The following is a 17,365-nucleotide window of genomic DNA, read 5'->3' on the forward strand; positions in this document are numbered from 1 at the left end:
GAGCTAGAAAGAGTGAGATTTTTAGAAGTTCAATAAGGCTTCTTTTTTTTAAGTTTTAATAATTAACATTTAAACTTTAACTAGTCAAAATGCACAAAGGATCACATCTACTCATTTCTTGAGTACCTGTTGCTAAGAAAATCATAGGAACAGGCAAAACTATAAGCTTCCTGTCTAGAAATAATTAGATTTAAATTAGCTAATGAAATAAAGCCTAAAGGATAATAATCCATAAAGAAATAATCCTTAAAGGGTCATCTGAGCTATAACTTTATTTCATAAGAAAAGACTGAAAATACAATTTGCAAATTGCTAATCCTATAAAGGAATTAAAAAAGAAGCATTGACTTAAGCCTCCTGCTTCTGAAAGGAGTCTGAAGGACACAAAGAGTATTATTAAATACCAAATTATGTATCCACCCTTATCAAGACAAAAGCAATAGATTTCATAACCAGTGGAGATAGAATGGGATTGACTATTTTTTTTCCAATTTTTTAGCAATAACTGATGCAGACATTTTAACTTAGTGGCCATTCAGAGAAGCAGGTAAATAGAACTGTAAGAAGTATACAATGCTAACAGAAGTCTTTAAGCAGAGATGACCTTTTCTCTAAACATTAGAGAAAAAATAATGCCAGAACTCTCTTTCATCTTCAGTATACTTGTAATTAAAATTCTCCTGGACTCTCCTGGTATGACTGAATGAATCAATTAAATATAAAGGAATTTGAAAAATATAGAACCATCTTTGCACAGAAAGAAAATCCAAGGTATTAAGGTATTAATTTCACTGAATTTAAATTCTGCATTATTTTAGTTCTCCACAGTCACTGCTTTTTCAATAACTGCAAATTATAATTTTAATTATTTCAACAGAGCACTTGCTTCACATGCAGGTTGTGAGAATTTTTGTCAATTAAGCAAATTGTAATCCAAGTGGGGTTTTCCAGGAAATGTTTAAACAGGAATTTTTTAAAAATAAACTTATACTGTCTTGCATACCAGGTCATCATTACCATCTTTCTAAATTCCAGGACTTTTGGACTCTGAGGGAGAGGGAGAGGGTGGGATGATATGGGAGAATGGCATTGAAACATGTATACTATCATGTAAGAAATGAATCGCCAGTCTATGTTTGATGCAGGATACAGGATGCTTGGGGCTGGTGCACGGGGATGATCCAGAGAGATGATATGGGGTGGGAGGTGGGAGGGGGGTTCATGTTTGGGAACTCATGTACACCCGTGGTGGATACATGTCAATATATGGCAAAACCAATACAGTATTGTAAAGTAAAATAAAGTAAAAATAAAAATTAAAAAAAATAAACTTATAATTCCAATAAAACTCATGATGTCACTTATTATTAGGTCATGGATCGGAAGAATCAATTTAGTGAAAATGAGTATACTACCCAAAGCAACTAATGTATGGGGCGCATAAGCTGATTTAGCTTCCTTCAGGCCAAGGTCATAACGAGTGGAGCTGCTCACGTGTGACATGGACATTTTATCACCACTGTGGGATCTGGGACATTTGTTGGCCCTTGTCCTGGAGACTAAAGACAAGGACGGAGCTCAGAGTTCCCCTACTGAGCAGCACAGAGGCCTCTTGGGAGCATACACTCCGGTTTTAATCAGGATATCAAAGGTTGGTCCATAGCAATCTAGAGAATTTTAAAAAGTCCACATTTGTTTACTCTTTCTTCTCTATTTTTTGCTTAAAATCTTTTCCTCTTTTTAAAAAATATTCTTTTCTTCATTTTCTGTTTTATAGTATAATTCTTTCTCAATCACTGGGAGAGTCATATAATCCCTATCTTTTGTTCACTTCCAAGGGGTGGGGGGAACCTACTCATTCAGATTGAAGAATAAATGGTAGTAAAGCATATACTTTGAATTCTTACAGATTTTGGTTTATTAAATTTTTAAACTAAAACTTTAAACCAGGATGTAGATTTAGTATGAAGATTTCAGACAGTAGTAATTGGTGTGGCTGCTACATATGATTTATATATTCTTAAAATATCATATAATTCATATATTCTTTAAAATATCTATTATAGATGCAAAAATCCTTAACAAAATGCTAGCAATCAGAATCCAACAACACATTAAAAAGATCATACACCATGACCAAGTGGGCTTTATCCCAGGGATGCAAGGATTCTTCAATATCCACAAATCAATCAATGCAATACACCACATTAACAAACTGAAAAATAAAAACCATATGATTATCTCAATAGATGCAGAGAAGGCCTTTGACAAAATTCAACATCCATTTATGATAAAAACTCTACAGAAAGCAGGAATAGAAGGAACATACCTCAACATAATAAAAGCTATATATGACAAACCCACAGCAAACATTATCCTCAATGGTGAAAACTTGAAAGCATTTCCCCCAAAGTCAGGAACAAGACAAGGGTGCCCACTCTCACAACTACTATTCAACATAGTTTTGGAATTTTTGGCCACAGCAATCAGAGCAGAAAAAGAAAAGGAATCCAAATTGGAAAGAAGAAGTAAAACTCTCACTGTTTTTAGATGACATGATCCTCTATATAGAAAACCCTAAAGACTCCACCAGAAAATTACTAGAGCTAATCAATGAATATAGTAAAGTTGCAGGATATAACATCAACACACAGAAATCCCTTGCATTCCTATACACTAATAATGAGAAAATAGCAAGAGAAATTAAGGAAACAATTCCATTCACCATTGCAACGAAAAGAATAAAATACTTAGGAATATATCTACCTAAAGAAACTAAAGACCTGTATATAGAAAATTATAAAATACTGGTGAAACAAATCAAAGAGGACACTAATAGATGGAGAAATATACTGCGTTCGTGGATCAGAAGAATCAATTTAGTGACAATGAGTATACTACCCAAAGCAACTTATAGATTCAATGCAATCCCTATCAAGCTACCAACGGTATTTTTCACAGAGCTAGAACAAATAATTTCACAATTTGTATGGAAATACAAAAAACCTTGAATAGCCAAAGCAATCTTGAGAAAGAAGAATGGAACTGGAGGAATCAACCTGCCTGACTTCAGGCTCTACTACAAAGCCACAGTCATCAAGACAGTATGGTACTGGCACAAGGACAGAAATATAGATCAATGGAACAAAATAGAAAGCCCAGAGATAAATCCATGCACCTATGGACACCTTATCTTTGACAAATGAGGCAAGAATATACAATGGAATAAAGACAATCTCTTTAACGAGTGGTGCTGGGAAAACTGGTCAACCACTTGTAAAAGAATGAAACTAGAACACTTTCTAATATCATACACAAAAATGAACTCAAAATGGATTAAAGATCAAAACGTAAGACCAGAAACTATAAAACTCCTAGGTTTAGGCAAAACACTCTCCGACATAAATCACAGCAGGATCCTCTATGACCTCCCAGAATATTGGAAATAAAAGCAAAAATAAACGAATGGGACCTAATTAAAAACTTCTGCACAACAAAGGAAACTCCAGGAAAAGTGAAAAGACGGCCTTCAGAATGGGAGAAAATAATAGCAAATGAAGCAACTGACAAAGAACTAATCTTAAAAATATACAAGCAACTCCTGTAGCTCAATTCCAGAAAAATAAACAGCCCAATCAAAAAATGGGCCAAAGAACTAAATAGACATTTCTCCAAAGAAGACATACAGATGGCTTACAAACACATGAAAAGATGCTCAACATCACTCATTATCAGAGAAATGCAAATCAAAACCACAATGAGGTACCATTTCACACCAGTCAGAATGGCTGCAATCCAAAAGTCTACAAGCAATAAATGCTGGAGAGGGTGTGGAGAAAAGGGAAGGGAACCCTCTTATACTTTTGGTGGGAATGCAAACTAGTACAGACACAATGGAGAACAGCATGGAGTTTCCTTAAAAAACTGGAAACAGAACTGCCTTTGACCCAGCAATCCCACTGTGGGGCATACACACCAAGAAAACCAGAATTGAAAGAGACATGTGTACCCCAATGTTCATCACAGCACTGTTTATAATAGCCAGGACATGGAAGCAACCTAGATGTCCATCAGCAGATGAATGGATGAGAAAGCTATGGTACATATACACAATGGAGTATTACTCAGCCATTAAAAAGAATACATCAGTTCTAATGAGGTGGATGAAACTGGAGCTTATTATACAGAGTGAAGTAAGCCAGAAAGAAAAACACCAATACAGTATACTAATGCATATATATGGAATTTAGAAAGATGGTATTGATAATCCTGTATGTGAGACAGCAAAAGAGACACAGATGTATAGAACAGTCCTTTGGACTCTATGGGAGAGGGAGAGGGTGGGATAATTTGGGAGAATGGCATTGAATCATGTGTAATATCATATGTGAAATGAATCACCAGTCCAGGTTTGATGCATGATACAGGATGCTCTGGGCTGGTGCACTGGATTGACCCAGAGGGATGGTATGGGGAGGGCGGTGGGATGGGGATTCAGAATGGGGAACACGTGTACACCTGTGGCAGATTCATGTTGATGTATGGCAAAACCAATACAGTATTGTAAAGTAAAATAAAGTAAAATAAATAAATAATAAATAAATAAAAAGAAAAAATAAGAAGTAAAAAAACAGTTAATAAATACAAATTAATGAAAGAAAAAAATAAAAAAATAAAATATCTATTATTATTGGTTGGTAACTATCAAAAAGTTAAAGCTATCATGTATTAATTTCCTACCAGGTGTTGCCTATTTTTACATAATTACATTTATTTAAAAAAAGAAAGAAATGTAAAGGTAGATATTAAAGATAATAATTATCCTTTTCTGGAAGAAATTGGCAAGGTTGATATTTTAAATATTTGACTCCTAATCTTACACCAGAGCTGCCTGGTAAAATAGTGTGGGCCACATATGTGACCACTTAGGCAATTTAAAATTTTCTGATAGACACATCAAAAAGTTTAAAAATACTTAAAATGATAAAAAGACATCATCTTTTCAACTTGTAATGTCTTAGCCATTTTTTTTCACATTGCCACTGAAATCCAAGGCCTTTAATACTTACAGCTCATCTCTGAAACTGCCACATTTTAACTTGAGCGCTCACATGTGGCCAGTGGCTACCTTACTGATCAGCACAAACTTAAAGACTAATTAACAGACCCTGATGCTGGGAAAGATTGAAGGCAAAAGAAGAGGGTGACAGAGGATGAGATGGTTGGATGGCATCACTGATTCAGTGGACATGCATTTGGGCAAACTCCAGAAGGTGGTGAGAGACTGGGAGTCCTTGTGTGCTGCAGTCCATGGGGTCACAAATAGTCTGACACGACTTGGTGACTGAACTACAATACAATTCAAGAACTATGTGACAGGTAGAGAAGCATAAGAAGGAGCTCTCAGAAGTGGGTGGCACACCGAGAAGGATGGTGTGGTTTATGGATGGAGAGGAGGGGGGAGGGTGTCTGCACAGTAAAGACACAAGGAGCAGTGGGTGTTGCGATGTTGGGATCTGATGCAATGGTGCAGAGACAAGTGCAGGGAATCTGGATGTAGACTCCATGACACGTAGCAGGGAAGAGGGGTGGAATAATCTCAGGGATCCGTACCCAAGGAAGGTGCAAAAGGAAGTAAGGAAGGAGGAGTAAATGGTTCCTGTGTCCCAATCTGAGCATCCGCGCCCAAGGCTCAGGAGGGAGACGCTGCCCCATACAAGGAACACAGAGCAGGATGAGGGCAAAACCTAATCCAGGTTCTTCGTGTGTGGGTTATCAAGAAGTGGGAGAAGTCACATGTGAATGGGACAGAGCTTGGAAGTTCAGAGGTTCTGGACCACAAGGCAGAATGCCAGGGGGTTAGGATGCTCTGTAGGGCATCCTTTCAAGAGGTTTTACAGTGAAAGACGGGAAATGAGATGGTGTCACAAGAGGGTTTATAAGGTGAGATTGTCTAGTCCAGACTTGCTAGTTAATCACCATACTATGCACATCTCACGACAGACATGATGCTCTTTTTACCCAGGATCTCAGTAAATAAAATGTGATCCAATTTCCATTGGCTCTAGAGTTTGCAGTAGGCAGACTTATTTCTGCATGCCTGTGATATGCATTGTTTGACTTTGGGATTAACTTTTTGTTAAAACCTGAATTATTCAGTGTAAATAGTGCAGATGGATCCCTTCTGGCATGATAAAAATAATTCAATAATAAGGACTGTCTAAGCATCTCATTGGGAAATGGACACTATGCCACATTTCTGTTCTCTGAATGTGTAGGCAAGTTTAGAAAGAACCACATGCCCTACAATAGTCTGAGTTCCTTGTGGCAATGACACGCTGATTTCTCTGAACCTTTTATCATCCAGCCTCGAAGGTCAGGCCGGCCTAGGTGAACTTCAGGAAGCTCCTGGTGTCCACACACAGCTCTTTGGGTTCCTTATAGTATCAGTCACATTCTGGCCCAAGCATACTTTTCAATCATGATCTTCCATAGATGTCAAATTGAATTAAACTTTGTCCAGGAATGCTTGTTTTTGTTTGTTTGTTTGTTTGTTTGGTTTTTTTTTGGTACTTCTCAAATTGTCCTTCCAGTGTGGATTTCCCCCCATTCTTCTCAGCCTCACACTCACTCAAGCATGTCTTTGTCCACTTCACACTTTGCATCCTCTGCTGCCATCCCCATCGGAAGTCCTGTCCATCTGTCCCTTCGTTGACCTGTCTCTGTATTGAATACCTGTCTGTATCTGCCTTCTGTCTATAAAGTGAGTCTTCTACGGCCCGCCGATAACTGGAAGCAATCATCCTAGCTCTGTATTCTCTATGATTAGACAGAATGTTCTACCTGAAGTCTACTTGTAACCTAGGATTTCAGGCAAACATGAAGTTCAAAAATAAATAAATAAAAGCTTGTTTATATGCATGAAGTCTGCCTGGAGAGATTACATTTTCAATGGGGAAACTGACCCAAATATATATTGTGAGCTACCGATTAAATTATAAACTCCTGAAAGTGGAGACAGTGAATTATTAACCACTTTCTCATATCCAATGCTTACAATATGCCTGCGACTATGATTCATATATTCCTCATATATCATGTAATTCATATATTCTTTAAAATATGTATTAGTATTGGTTGATACAACATTGAGAAAACTTATAGCTACCATGTATTAGTATTCTACCACTACCTATTTTTATGTGATTATATTTAATTAAAAATAAATAAAGATAAAGGTTGGTGTTAAAATTAATAATTACCTTTCCCTTCAACAAATAAATTGGTAAAGTTGATATTAATATTTTAAATTTGAGCCCATCCTGTCCAATTCCAAGATCAGAGGTAACAATCCCCAAAAAACACAGATTAAAAAATACATGCGAATCACAACAGCAGAAGTAAGCAAGCCTGGTCTTTCCTGTTGTTCCAAAAAGTACTTCAGGCAGGAGATGTATGCTCTTTACTGCAATCTCATATTAAATGTTGCAATGTCTTGCTAGTAGTAGGTGTTCAATACATCTCAGGTTAATATAATTAATGGAAATCAACATATGACAGAAGAACTTTGTTCTAGTTAAATTTTAAATTAATGTTATCATTTAATACCAATAGCAATCAATACAGGCATTAAGCAATGTAACACATTGTAGAAACTTTGGTCTCTGTCTTTGGAATTGCCTAAAAATTACTCTGAACAGAAAAGATAAATTACTTCAAACAAAGAAAAGAATATTCTCAAAAATGCTTTGAGCAAAAGGCCAAATTCCATACCTTTGTATTGAAAGTTGAATTAACAAATATATTCTGTTATGTTTTAAGTCATTTTAAAGACTAAACATTAAAATAACGATTAGAGCTTATAAGACTAGACTGAATTCCCTACAAAAGATATCAATTAAACATATTTATAAATACATAGCATGTTCTGTGCTTTCCAATTCTATAGACTATTAACTAAAATAAGAGATAAACATCTCACTTCTTACTATCATGATAGATTTGTTTTTGTGTATTCATTCTGATACACTCCAGGGTAATTCCCAATATATGATTTTTTTTATGTAGAAGATCCAAAAAGGAATTAAATCTTGAATTTCAAAATATTAAGCAATAGTCATCACTTTTGACAGAATGTGGTCCACTGGAGACAGGAATGGCAAACCACTTCAGTATTCTTGCCTCGAGAATCCCATGAAACGTATGAAAAGGCAAAAAGATAGGACACTGAAGGATGAGCTCCCCAGGTCAGTAGGTGCCCAGGATGCTACTGGAGATAGAGGATGAGATAGCTGGATGGCATCACGGACACACTGGACATTGGGTTTAGGTGGACTCTGGGAGCTGGTGATGGACAGAGAGGCCTGGTGTGCTGCGGTTCATGGGGTTGCAGAGTCGGACACAACTGAGTGACTGAACTGACCTGAGTCACCATTTTTAATTTTAGAGCAGTGAAGATTATCACTGGTGGTATAAATTGTAAAATTAAATATCAGAGCCCTTACAGATAGTTTCCATCATTTTGTTAACTCTGGCTCCAGATGAGAATAATCTAGAAAGCCTTAAAAAAATACCAATGTTGGTCCTCATCTTAAATCAACAAATCATAATCTCAGAGTGCTTTTTAAAAGCTCTTAAGTGTCACAGTTTTGTAGCTGGGGCAGGTAATATCTGGGTTAAGGAAGGCAAGAGACACTGGTCTTTGTAACCGTTTCTAGAGGTAAACCTCTAATTTTGACTTGGTTAAGTTCTTGAACTTGAGTCAATTAGAAAACAGACAAGTGGCAGCCAGGGGTAGGAGCTGGGGGAAACAGGTAGAGGCTGGTGAAAGGAACAAGCTTTCAGTAATCAGATGACCAAGGTTTGTGGGCCTAATGTGCACCATGGTAACAACAGGCGAAATTTCCAAAGAGAAGAGAATTCACATGTTCTCACCAAAAATAAAGGGTAAGTATATAAAGTGATGCGTGTGTTTATTAACTTGATAGTGAGAATCCTATATCCCTTGTGTATATCAAATTGTCATGTGCACACTTTGAACATATACAAGCTCATTAGACAACTATGGCTCAATAATGCAGAAAGAAACACCGTTAGGAGAGTATAGGTGTTCTTCATGCAAGTCAAAGCATGCTGATGCAATCTGAGGAGACCAGATTCCACAGGTGCCCAGAAATTAGCTCTTGCTCCATGCTGCTTCAAAACCCATTTTCAACCCGCATGTGGATCTGAGCTGGATCTCAACACAAGCGTTGAGCCTTGTGTTTATCCTCAGAAGTGACAGTACCATCCTTTCACGAGGGGTGTGAAGCTCTAGCTAAAACGAGGCAACCTCTGGGATAACCTCCCTGGGTTCATCCTAAAATCTGTGCTGCATCAAGCAAAAGAGTCATTGTATAACCTGAGTCATCTGACTGGCGATTAAGAGAGCAAGTGACATGGCTTGTGCCTTTTCAAGCTTCCCGGCTTCCACACAGCTCTGACTGACCATCCACGTCCCTACAGCTCTGAGCAGCAGCTACCTCGGGTAAGCCGCAACTCCAGCACCTCCCTGCCGTATCAGCATCAGGGCGGGGACAGGAAGAAACTCCACATGGTGATGACTGCAAGGGCTTCTCAGTGGAAATACTGGCAGCCCCGTGACACGGGCCAAGTACACCATGATTCCTTATCTTTCAAAGCACTGAATCCCTTATGAGAAACGGACATGCACATTTAGCTTAAAAAAAAAAAAAAAAAAAAAACCTCTAAACCCAGCCTCCAGATTGGACTGATTAAACTGCCAGCTTAGAGAGCGAAAGCGTGAAGAGAGCACAGTTAGGCACCGACAAACCAAAAACCAGAATAATTTCCATCTAACGGCATGTAAATAAAAATTGTGGAAAGACAGTTTACCGGGGGAGTAATAACCACCCGAAGCTTTTATACTCACCAAGCATAAGAACGTTAACATCTACCTGTGCTCACATATTAATGTATTCTAAAAAGCCGTGATTTACTGAATAACTCTGTTGGTTCCCAATTGCCCAGTGGGAACCACACTTAGGAGTTTAGGGAAAAGGAGGCTTTAGTTTAAGTGCTTTTATGTGGAATGGCTATGATTTACTGTGCATGAATATTTCAAATACAAGTTTTAAATTGATCAATACATGAAGATGCACTGACTTAAATCAAAAGTCTGGAACGGACTCAAAAGTTCATTTACTCCATTAGGCCATCTCCAGGCGAGCCTTCTATCTATTAATTTAACATCTCTAATGCGTAAAACCATGCACTTTCCTTAAGAAATATGTTCTCTTTTCCAACATTAGTAAGAACCTGTGCCCGATGTCTAGTTGAAGCTGTTATTAACACTCTTGAATCTAGGCACACTGTCTTTGTCCTGTCCTGTTCACGATGGGTTTTTACCTTGTGGTCTGTGAATGTCCTGGCACACACTCACACAATCACACCCGCTTTCCCTCTTTTACAAAGATTAAGTGGGTGGGTCTAATACGTCACGTACAGTTGGCCCACACGAAGCTACACACTGAGGCTGGAATTTGGGCTGGCGGAAGCAGGCGAGGGGTATGTCCCTTGGGCCAGGACAAGAGGCCTGCAGGCAGGTGACCCCAGGTGTGTTGCCCCAGCCCATCACCTGAGCTCAGCCGCGCACTCTACCCTGCAGACGAGAAAGCACAATTTGCCAGTGCTGTGACATGACCTGTATCTCAGGACTGGGGCCCAGGAACCCAGATGGGAGAGAAGACAGGGCCATCTATTCATGTAAAGACTCCCCGTCGCCCTTGGAGGGGACAGGATAATGGTTTACAGAGAGGCTTTCTCTACAGACAAGCTCAAATGATGGGCTCAGATCTCGCACCTACCTCCTCACTTTCCAGACATTCCAGAACCTTGCCTTATAAATCAAATAAGCCTGACCGGCCCCTGCAGACCCCACAGGGCCCCACGGGACTGTCCCCTGACCTCTCTCTGCAGTTATTGCCCAGCAGCGTCCTGTGTTCTTCCTCGGTCGCTCCTCCTTTTTCACTGCCCACGTAGCTCTTTTCCTAACCGTCACAAGTCACTGGGATCTCGGCTCAGACACTGTTCCCTCCGAAGGGCCTTTCTTGACCGAGACCCTAATGTTTCCCCCACCAGCATGCACTCAACTTGTCTGATGGATTTCTGTCTCCCTCCCCAGGAGGCCAGCTCCGTGAGAAACCGGGCTTTCCCAGCACAGATGGAGGCGTTGTGGGCACCCAGTGGGCTCTCCACAAGTATCTGATGAGGTGCTAATTAACACAAGCTCCCTCCCACGTGCGTTCCCTGGAGGAAGCGGGTCACAGCCAGGCCACTGCTTACTGAGCCTGGAATCTATTCCGTGTCTCTTGTCCAGCTCTGGTTCGCTGGGCTCTGAAGAGCACAGGCTGCCGCTGCTTGCATCTCCCATGAGCTCCACTGCATAGGCACGCGCACACACCTTCCCCGCTGATGCACACGGTCTCTCTCAAATATACTGATGCTTTAAATGTGGTGGTGGCTGAGGCTTGGGTGATGCGCGTGCTCAAGTCTCTGCGACCCATGGACTGTAGCCCACCAGGCTCCTGCGCCCATGGAATTCTCCAGGCAAGAACACTGGAGTAGGCTGCCATCCTCCTCCAGGGGACCTTCCTGACCCAGGGACTGTACTCATGTTCCCCGCATCACCCGCGCCAGTATGCGGGTTCTTTACCAGCTGGTTCTTTACCCAGGAGGCCCTTGGCTGAGCCTTGGGATGAAGGGCATCTTATGTCTTTATCTCAGCCACATGTTTTCCTCTTTGTTAAATATGATGACTCAGGGTCAGTCCCTGTTCCTGTGCTCAGTGTCTCAGAGTGTCCCCCCAGCAGCCCTTCTTCCTGAGATGCCCCAGGCTGTCCGCCCCCCAGCCCCCAAGGGCTATCAAAAGGGACCACCCTGCAGCCTTGAAAATAGAGTTGCGTGCACTGCTCTCCCATCCTACTCCTCAAACGCTCCGGAGATCCTCTGTTTACCCCCAGTTACAGTTTTTAAGGGTAGCATAAATCCTCCCTTTCCCCTGCATCCCTTGCCTCTCTCTCTTTTTCTGTCTCCCCCATGACCCCAGGACTGATGGGCTGTGTTTGTAGAAGCCCAAACGCCCCTCTGCATTCGATGCTCCTTTACCCAGGTCTCTCCCCTCCTCCTTCCTGGATGCCCTGGACACACCCAGGTGGTCCTTCCTCTGGGAAACTGTCTCTAACAGCCCTTCTGCTCCCTCCGACATCAGCAGAGGTGAAAATGGATAAAGCTGTCACTTGCTTATAGTTGTCTTATAGTGACACTCTTTTCTTTGGGATTTCCTTTTCACAAAAATAAATCGCTGCTCCCCAAAGAAAGATGTTCTGATTGGCAACAAAGGAAGCAGTGCAGCAAGACTATGGAGAAAATAGAGTTGAGAGGATGACAGTGAACAGAGAACACAGAGGGTTCTGCTGATGGCCTGGTGCTGCCATGTATTTACAGGCTGCGTAATGTGGCGACCGCTTACTGTCCCCTTCTCTGCTGTGTGGTGGGAGCCCCTTCCTAATGTTGACCTTTGACAGCATCATGACATTGAGTTGGGAAACTCTAGGTATTTTTGCCTGCACCTATTTGTAAGAAAATTCTATAGAAATTCACATTTTGGAGGAAGGGGATTGTTCTGATCCTTTTAAAACTGAAATGTAAACAAGCAAAAAGCATGGTGCTCTTCTTTAGCAATAAGTCCTTGGACTTCAAGGAAGTCCAACCAGTCCATCCCAAAGGAAATCAGCCCTGGACATTCACTGGAAGGACTGATGCTGAGGCTGCAGCTCCCATACTGTGGCCACCTGATGTGAAGAACTGACTCCTTAGAAAAACCCTGATGCTGGGAAAGATTGAAGGCAGGAGGAGAAAGGGGCAACAGAGGATGACATGGTTGGATTGGATGGCATCACCGACTCAATGGACATGGTTTTGAGCAAATCCAGGAGACAGCACAGGACAGAGAAGCCTGCATGCTGCAGTCCACGTGGTCACAAAGAGTCAGACATGACAGAGTGACTGAACATCAATAACAACCACTATAAACCATGAATTTGCAGATCCCCAGATGTCAGGTAAATGGACCATGCAGGGTGCATGTGTCTGTCTGGGTCCATTCACTCCACAGTATGTCTGTGAGATTCCACATGTTGTTACTTGTAGAGGGAGTTTGTCCTTTTTCATTTTTATTTAGTGTTCCGCTGGATGAATGCCCCCTTTCTTCATATGCTCTACTGTGGCTGGACATTTAGGTTTAATGCAGTGTCTGACAATCATGGGTGAATCTTCAGTGCATGTGCTCTGTCCTTTTGCACACCTGTGCTCATTTCTGGTGGGCATGTACCCAGAGTGGAATTGCCAGGTCTAGAGAAGACAGGGGTCCAATTTTACCTTGAAACAGCTGTCCAGAGGGTCTGTGCCTGTCCAAATTACTGCCAACAATGTAAGGCAACAGTCGGTCTGTTCTATAAGTTTTAAAATATCCCTTAAAATGCTGAAGAACAAACTGCTTGTTTTAGTTAATTTGATGAGGAAGACGCTAAGCTTGAGGAAAGTTACTGATGGGTGATGAATGCTCTGACATCTCAGTGCTGTTTACAAAGCGCTCATCACACTTTCTTTTCATTTTATTTGCTACCCATGATGATCTGGGGAGGCAGATATTATTATTCTCATTTTGTAGACTAAGATAGTGAGATACACAAGGCAGAAAGGATATTGGCTAATAAAAAGTACTTAATGAAAAAGGAGAGGACAAGAGTCAGCAGCTGGAAACACAGAGATGGGCATCTTTTGTGAATTATTGAAAGTCCTAGAGTTGCGGGAATCTCTGGTTCTGAGAGAAGTTAAAGTATATATTTAAGGAAAGTGGTATGTATTTCTGATTTTAGTGAATTTATATTTATTAAAAACTCTTTTTTTCCTTTTTGAGGTTTTAAGAATTGCATGGTTTCCCTGGTGGCTCATTGGTACACAATATGCCTAACAGTGCAGGAGACCCAGATTTTATCCCTGGGTTGGGAAGATCCCCTGGAGAAGGAAATGACAACCCATTCCAGTATTCTTGCCTGGAGAATCCCATGGACAGAGGAGCCTGGGGGGCTACAGTCCATGGGATTGCAAAGAATCCGACACGAGTTAGCTACTAAACAGCAAGAATTACTTAGAGGTTATAAGATAAGGTTTCACTCGCTTATTTTTATTGAAAGGGGGGAGGGTTCAGGATTGGGAACTCATGTACACCCGTGGCTGATTCATGTCAATGTATGGCAAAACCAATACAGTGTTGTAAAGAAAATAAAGTAAAAAACAAACAACAAACAAAAAAAACCACACACAACAAACCCAGGAAACTTGAAAGCGCCTCTCAGTGGAAGGGTGCACGGTGCCCAAGGCCACAGAAATGAGCCAGAGCGCCACCTAGGGGTTCCTCACGCTTCTGCAGACCAGTGGTCCAGAAACCCCGGGAAGAGGAAGCGCTCTTGGTTTCCTTCATTTCTTTAATACATATGACAGCTGAGCCCCTTCCAGGTTCTAGTTTATGGTCCTTACTGTTTACTGTCCTAGACAGAGACACAGATACAAAGGGCCTCGGGATCCAGGCCCTTGACCTCGGAGGCAGAGCCTCTGGGACTGGATGTATTTCAGGTTACAGCGAAGGGGAGCCCTGCACGATGAAGGGAGAATGCGTGATTTCTACCTGAATTTGAATTAATCTCAAAAGGTGAAGCTTCCAATTTTCCAAAACATGTTTTGTTCACTTATTTCTGGCTGTGCCATTGTTGCTGCTGCGCAGGCATTCTCTAGCCGCGGGTGGGTGAGGGCTGCTCTGCAGGTGTGGGTGTGGGTTTCTCATCGCGGTGGCTTCTCTTGCCATGGAACACGCACCCTAGGGCACACGGGCTCTGGAACACAGGCTCAGTATTTGTGGCCCCCAGACTTAGTTGCTCCAAAGCATGCGGGATCTTCCCCAATGAGGGATCAGGCCCACATCTTCTGCGTCGGCAGATTCTTTACCACCAAGCCACCAGGGAAGCCCCCAAACATGTGTTTAACAACAGAAAAGTCTTCATTTTTTACAAAGCTCTTCATTTTTAATAAAGAGGAAAACCCAAGAGTTGTAGAGAATGAAATGAAATAAAAAGAATGCCAGTTATTTGTGTCAATGCAAAATTTAAATCCAGTCAGGTTTTCCCTTGATTTAAAAGATAGAGTATTCTCTGTATAAACTGGAACTTTATTAAAATACTTTCCGCATGATTGATCAATTACAGAAATCAATGGGAATTTCATTTTGTGAAAGCTGTATTTTTACAAATAGTCAGATAAATGTATGTAAAACTGGAGCTTGACATATATACAGCTACTTCATACTGGAGAGGCACTTATGGTTCAAGGTTAATATATCTTTTAAAAAAATTCATCTTTTAGACATCAGAAATGTCTACATGATGGATTGTGCTAAGAAGGCACTTATTTAATTATAATTAATGATGGAGGCAACATACAAAGAATGGGCTCAATTTTCAGTTGATTGAAAGAATAGTATGTCCTACATAAATCTGTCATTCTGTGAGGGCCCATAAGAGACACGTGATATTGCAAATCTATCAAGTAGCTCTTATTGAATTTGCCACAGTTTTTTGCTCATAATGCTATTTTAAAGGTGAATATATTTAGCAACTACAGAGTGGTTTCACCTGTCAATCAACCTTACTTCTACTTCTGGCATAACTTGATGGCATGATCGAAGAGAGAAAAGCCAAAGAGTCAAGTGCAGGGTTCAGAGAAAGGAGGACACAGGGATGAAAGGTGGAAACATCAAAGAACACAAGAAAGACCATGCTACGCTGGTGGATGGCTGTTTATCTGACCAAGAAAAGCCCCAAGTTAAAAGGAATGGATTCTTTGTTTTTAGAAGTTGTAAAAATCTCTGCAGGCTTCATTCTCCCATCAGAGGGGCAGATTCGATGACAGAGATGCCAGCAGGGGGCCACGTTGGCAGCTTAGGAACACAGAGTTTTCACAGGAATCTCACACAATCTGCTGTCTCATTCACTCTGCGTAACACTGATGGAAATTTTATAGTCATAAGAGTGACTGCAAATGATAAATGTGACTACAGTAATGTTGAAAGCAGTGAGCACAGAAATGTGTTTTCTCATGTTCCCCTTCTTCACCAAATACCCCAAGATTCAGATTCTTTGAGAGAATATGTACATAGATTTTAAACTAGCTTTCACTAGACATTGTTTTCCCTATTATTGTTGTTCTTGCTGGTTTTCTAGATTGCTCTTCTACTTTGTTTTCTTCTTAGCAAGTGTGGAGGTAATAACAACAGCATTTTTTTTTCCTTGAATTTGTTTAGTTGAAATATAGTACAGTATAAATTGGGGCTTCCTGCTGTTCAGTCTAGGTAGAAAAGAAAAAAGAAAATTTACAAGAACAGTATACCTTCCTCTAAGACAGGAAGTATCTGTCCTCAGAGTGAAAATACTGAGGCCTCCCTGCAGTGTCCAGGCAGCCCTGTGTCAAGCGGGGATGTCAGCGGGGCGGCCAGGGGCTCCCAGAGGCCCGCCCAGGCCGGTGCTCTGTGTCCTGCCTTCTGCTGCCCACAGGCTAGTTCTGGGGTTGGCAGGAAGGTCCACCTGTGGCTCGTGTTCACGAGTGACAGTTCTGCCCCCAGGAGCCAGAAAACCACACGTGATGCCTTCCTGCCTGGCGTTCACCAGGCTCCTTCTCAGCGTCCTCAGTTCCTGTTTTGGAACATTTCTTACTATCATCCTGGTCCTCTCTGTTTTGTAACCTTTGCTTTCAAAAGGATGACATCCAGTGCTGAATCTGACTGTCCATGGATGGTCAGCTGAGATCCGGCCTTAGTCGTGATGTCATGACCCTTCCTGTGATATAGGGTCCGCAGCCAGTGAAGAAGGGCAGCCCCTGCCCCCCTTTATTCCTGGACGTGAGCTTCATTGGCCTGAAGAGGTTTTCTTACACATCACTGCTGAGCCATGTTTACCCCTCCTTGTATTCTCACGTCTTTTCAACTCTTTGGTTTTATGCACAAATCTTTCTAATCATCACTTTTATATACAAATATATTTTCATATGGGCTTCCCAGGTGGCAGGTAAAGAACCTGCCTGCTGATGCAGGAGACATAACAAATGTCGGTTTGATCCCTGGGTCGGGAAGATCCCCTGGAGGAGGGCACGGCAACCCACTCCAGTATCCTTGCTTGGAGAATCTCATGGGCAGAGGAGCCTGGCCAGTTACATATGAATTTTTCTAATCATCACTTTTATATATATACAAATATAT

At 41.2% G+C, this 17,365-nt stretch overlaps 1 protein-coding gene across 1 annotated transcript in view; it reads right to left on the bottom strand.

Moving 5' to 3' along the window:
• Positions 1–17,365, bottom strand: part of CSMD1 (CUB and Sushi multiple domains 1) — a 2,070,567-nt gene that overhangs the window by 762,881 nt on the left and 1,290,321 nt on the right. The gene's annotated exons all lie outside the window — the stretch shown is intronic.

Source organism: Ovis aries, chromosome 26, assembly GCF_016772045.2.
Source record: "Ovis aries strain OAR_USU_Benz2616 breed Rambouillet chromosome 26, ARS-UI_Ramb_v3.0, whole genome shotgun sequence".
NCBI classification, from domain to species: domain Eukaryota; kingdom Metazoa; phylum Chordata; class Mammalia; order Artiodactyla; family Bovidae; genus Ovis; species Ovis aries.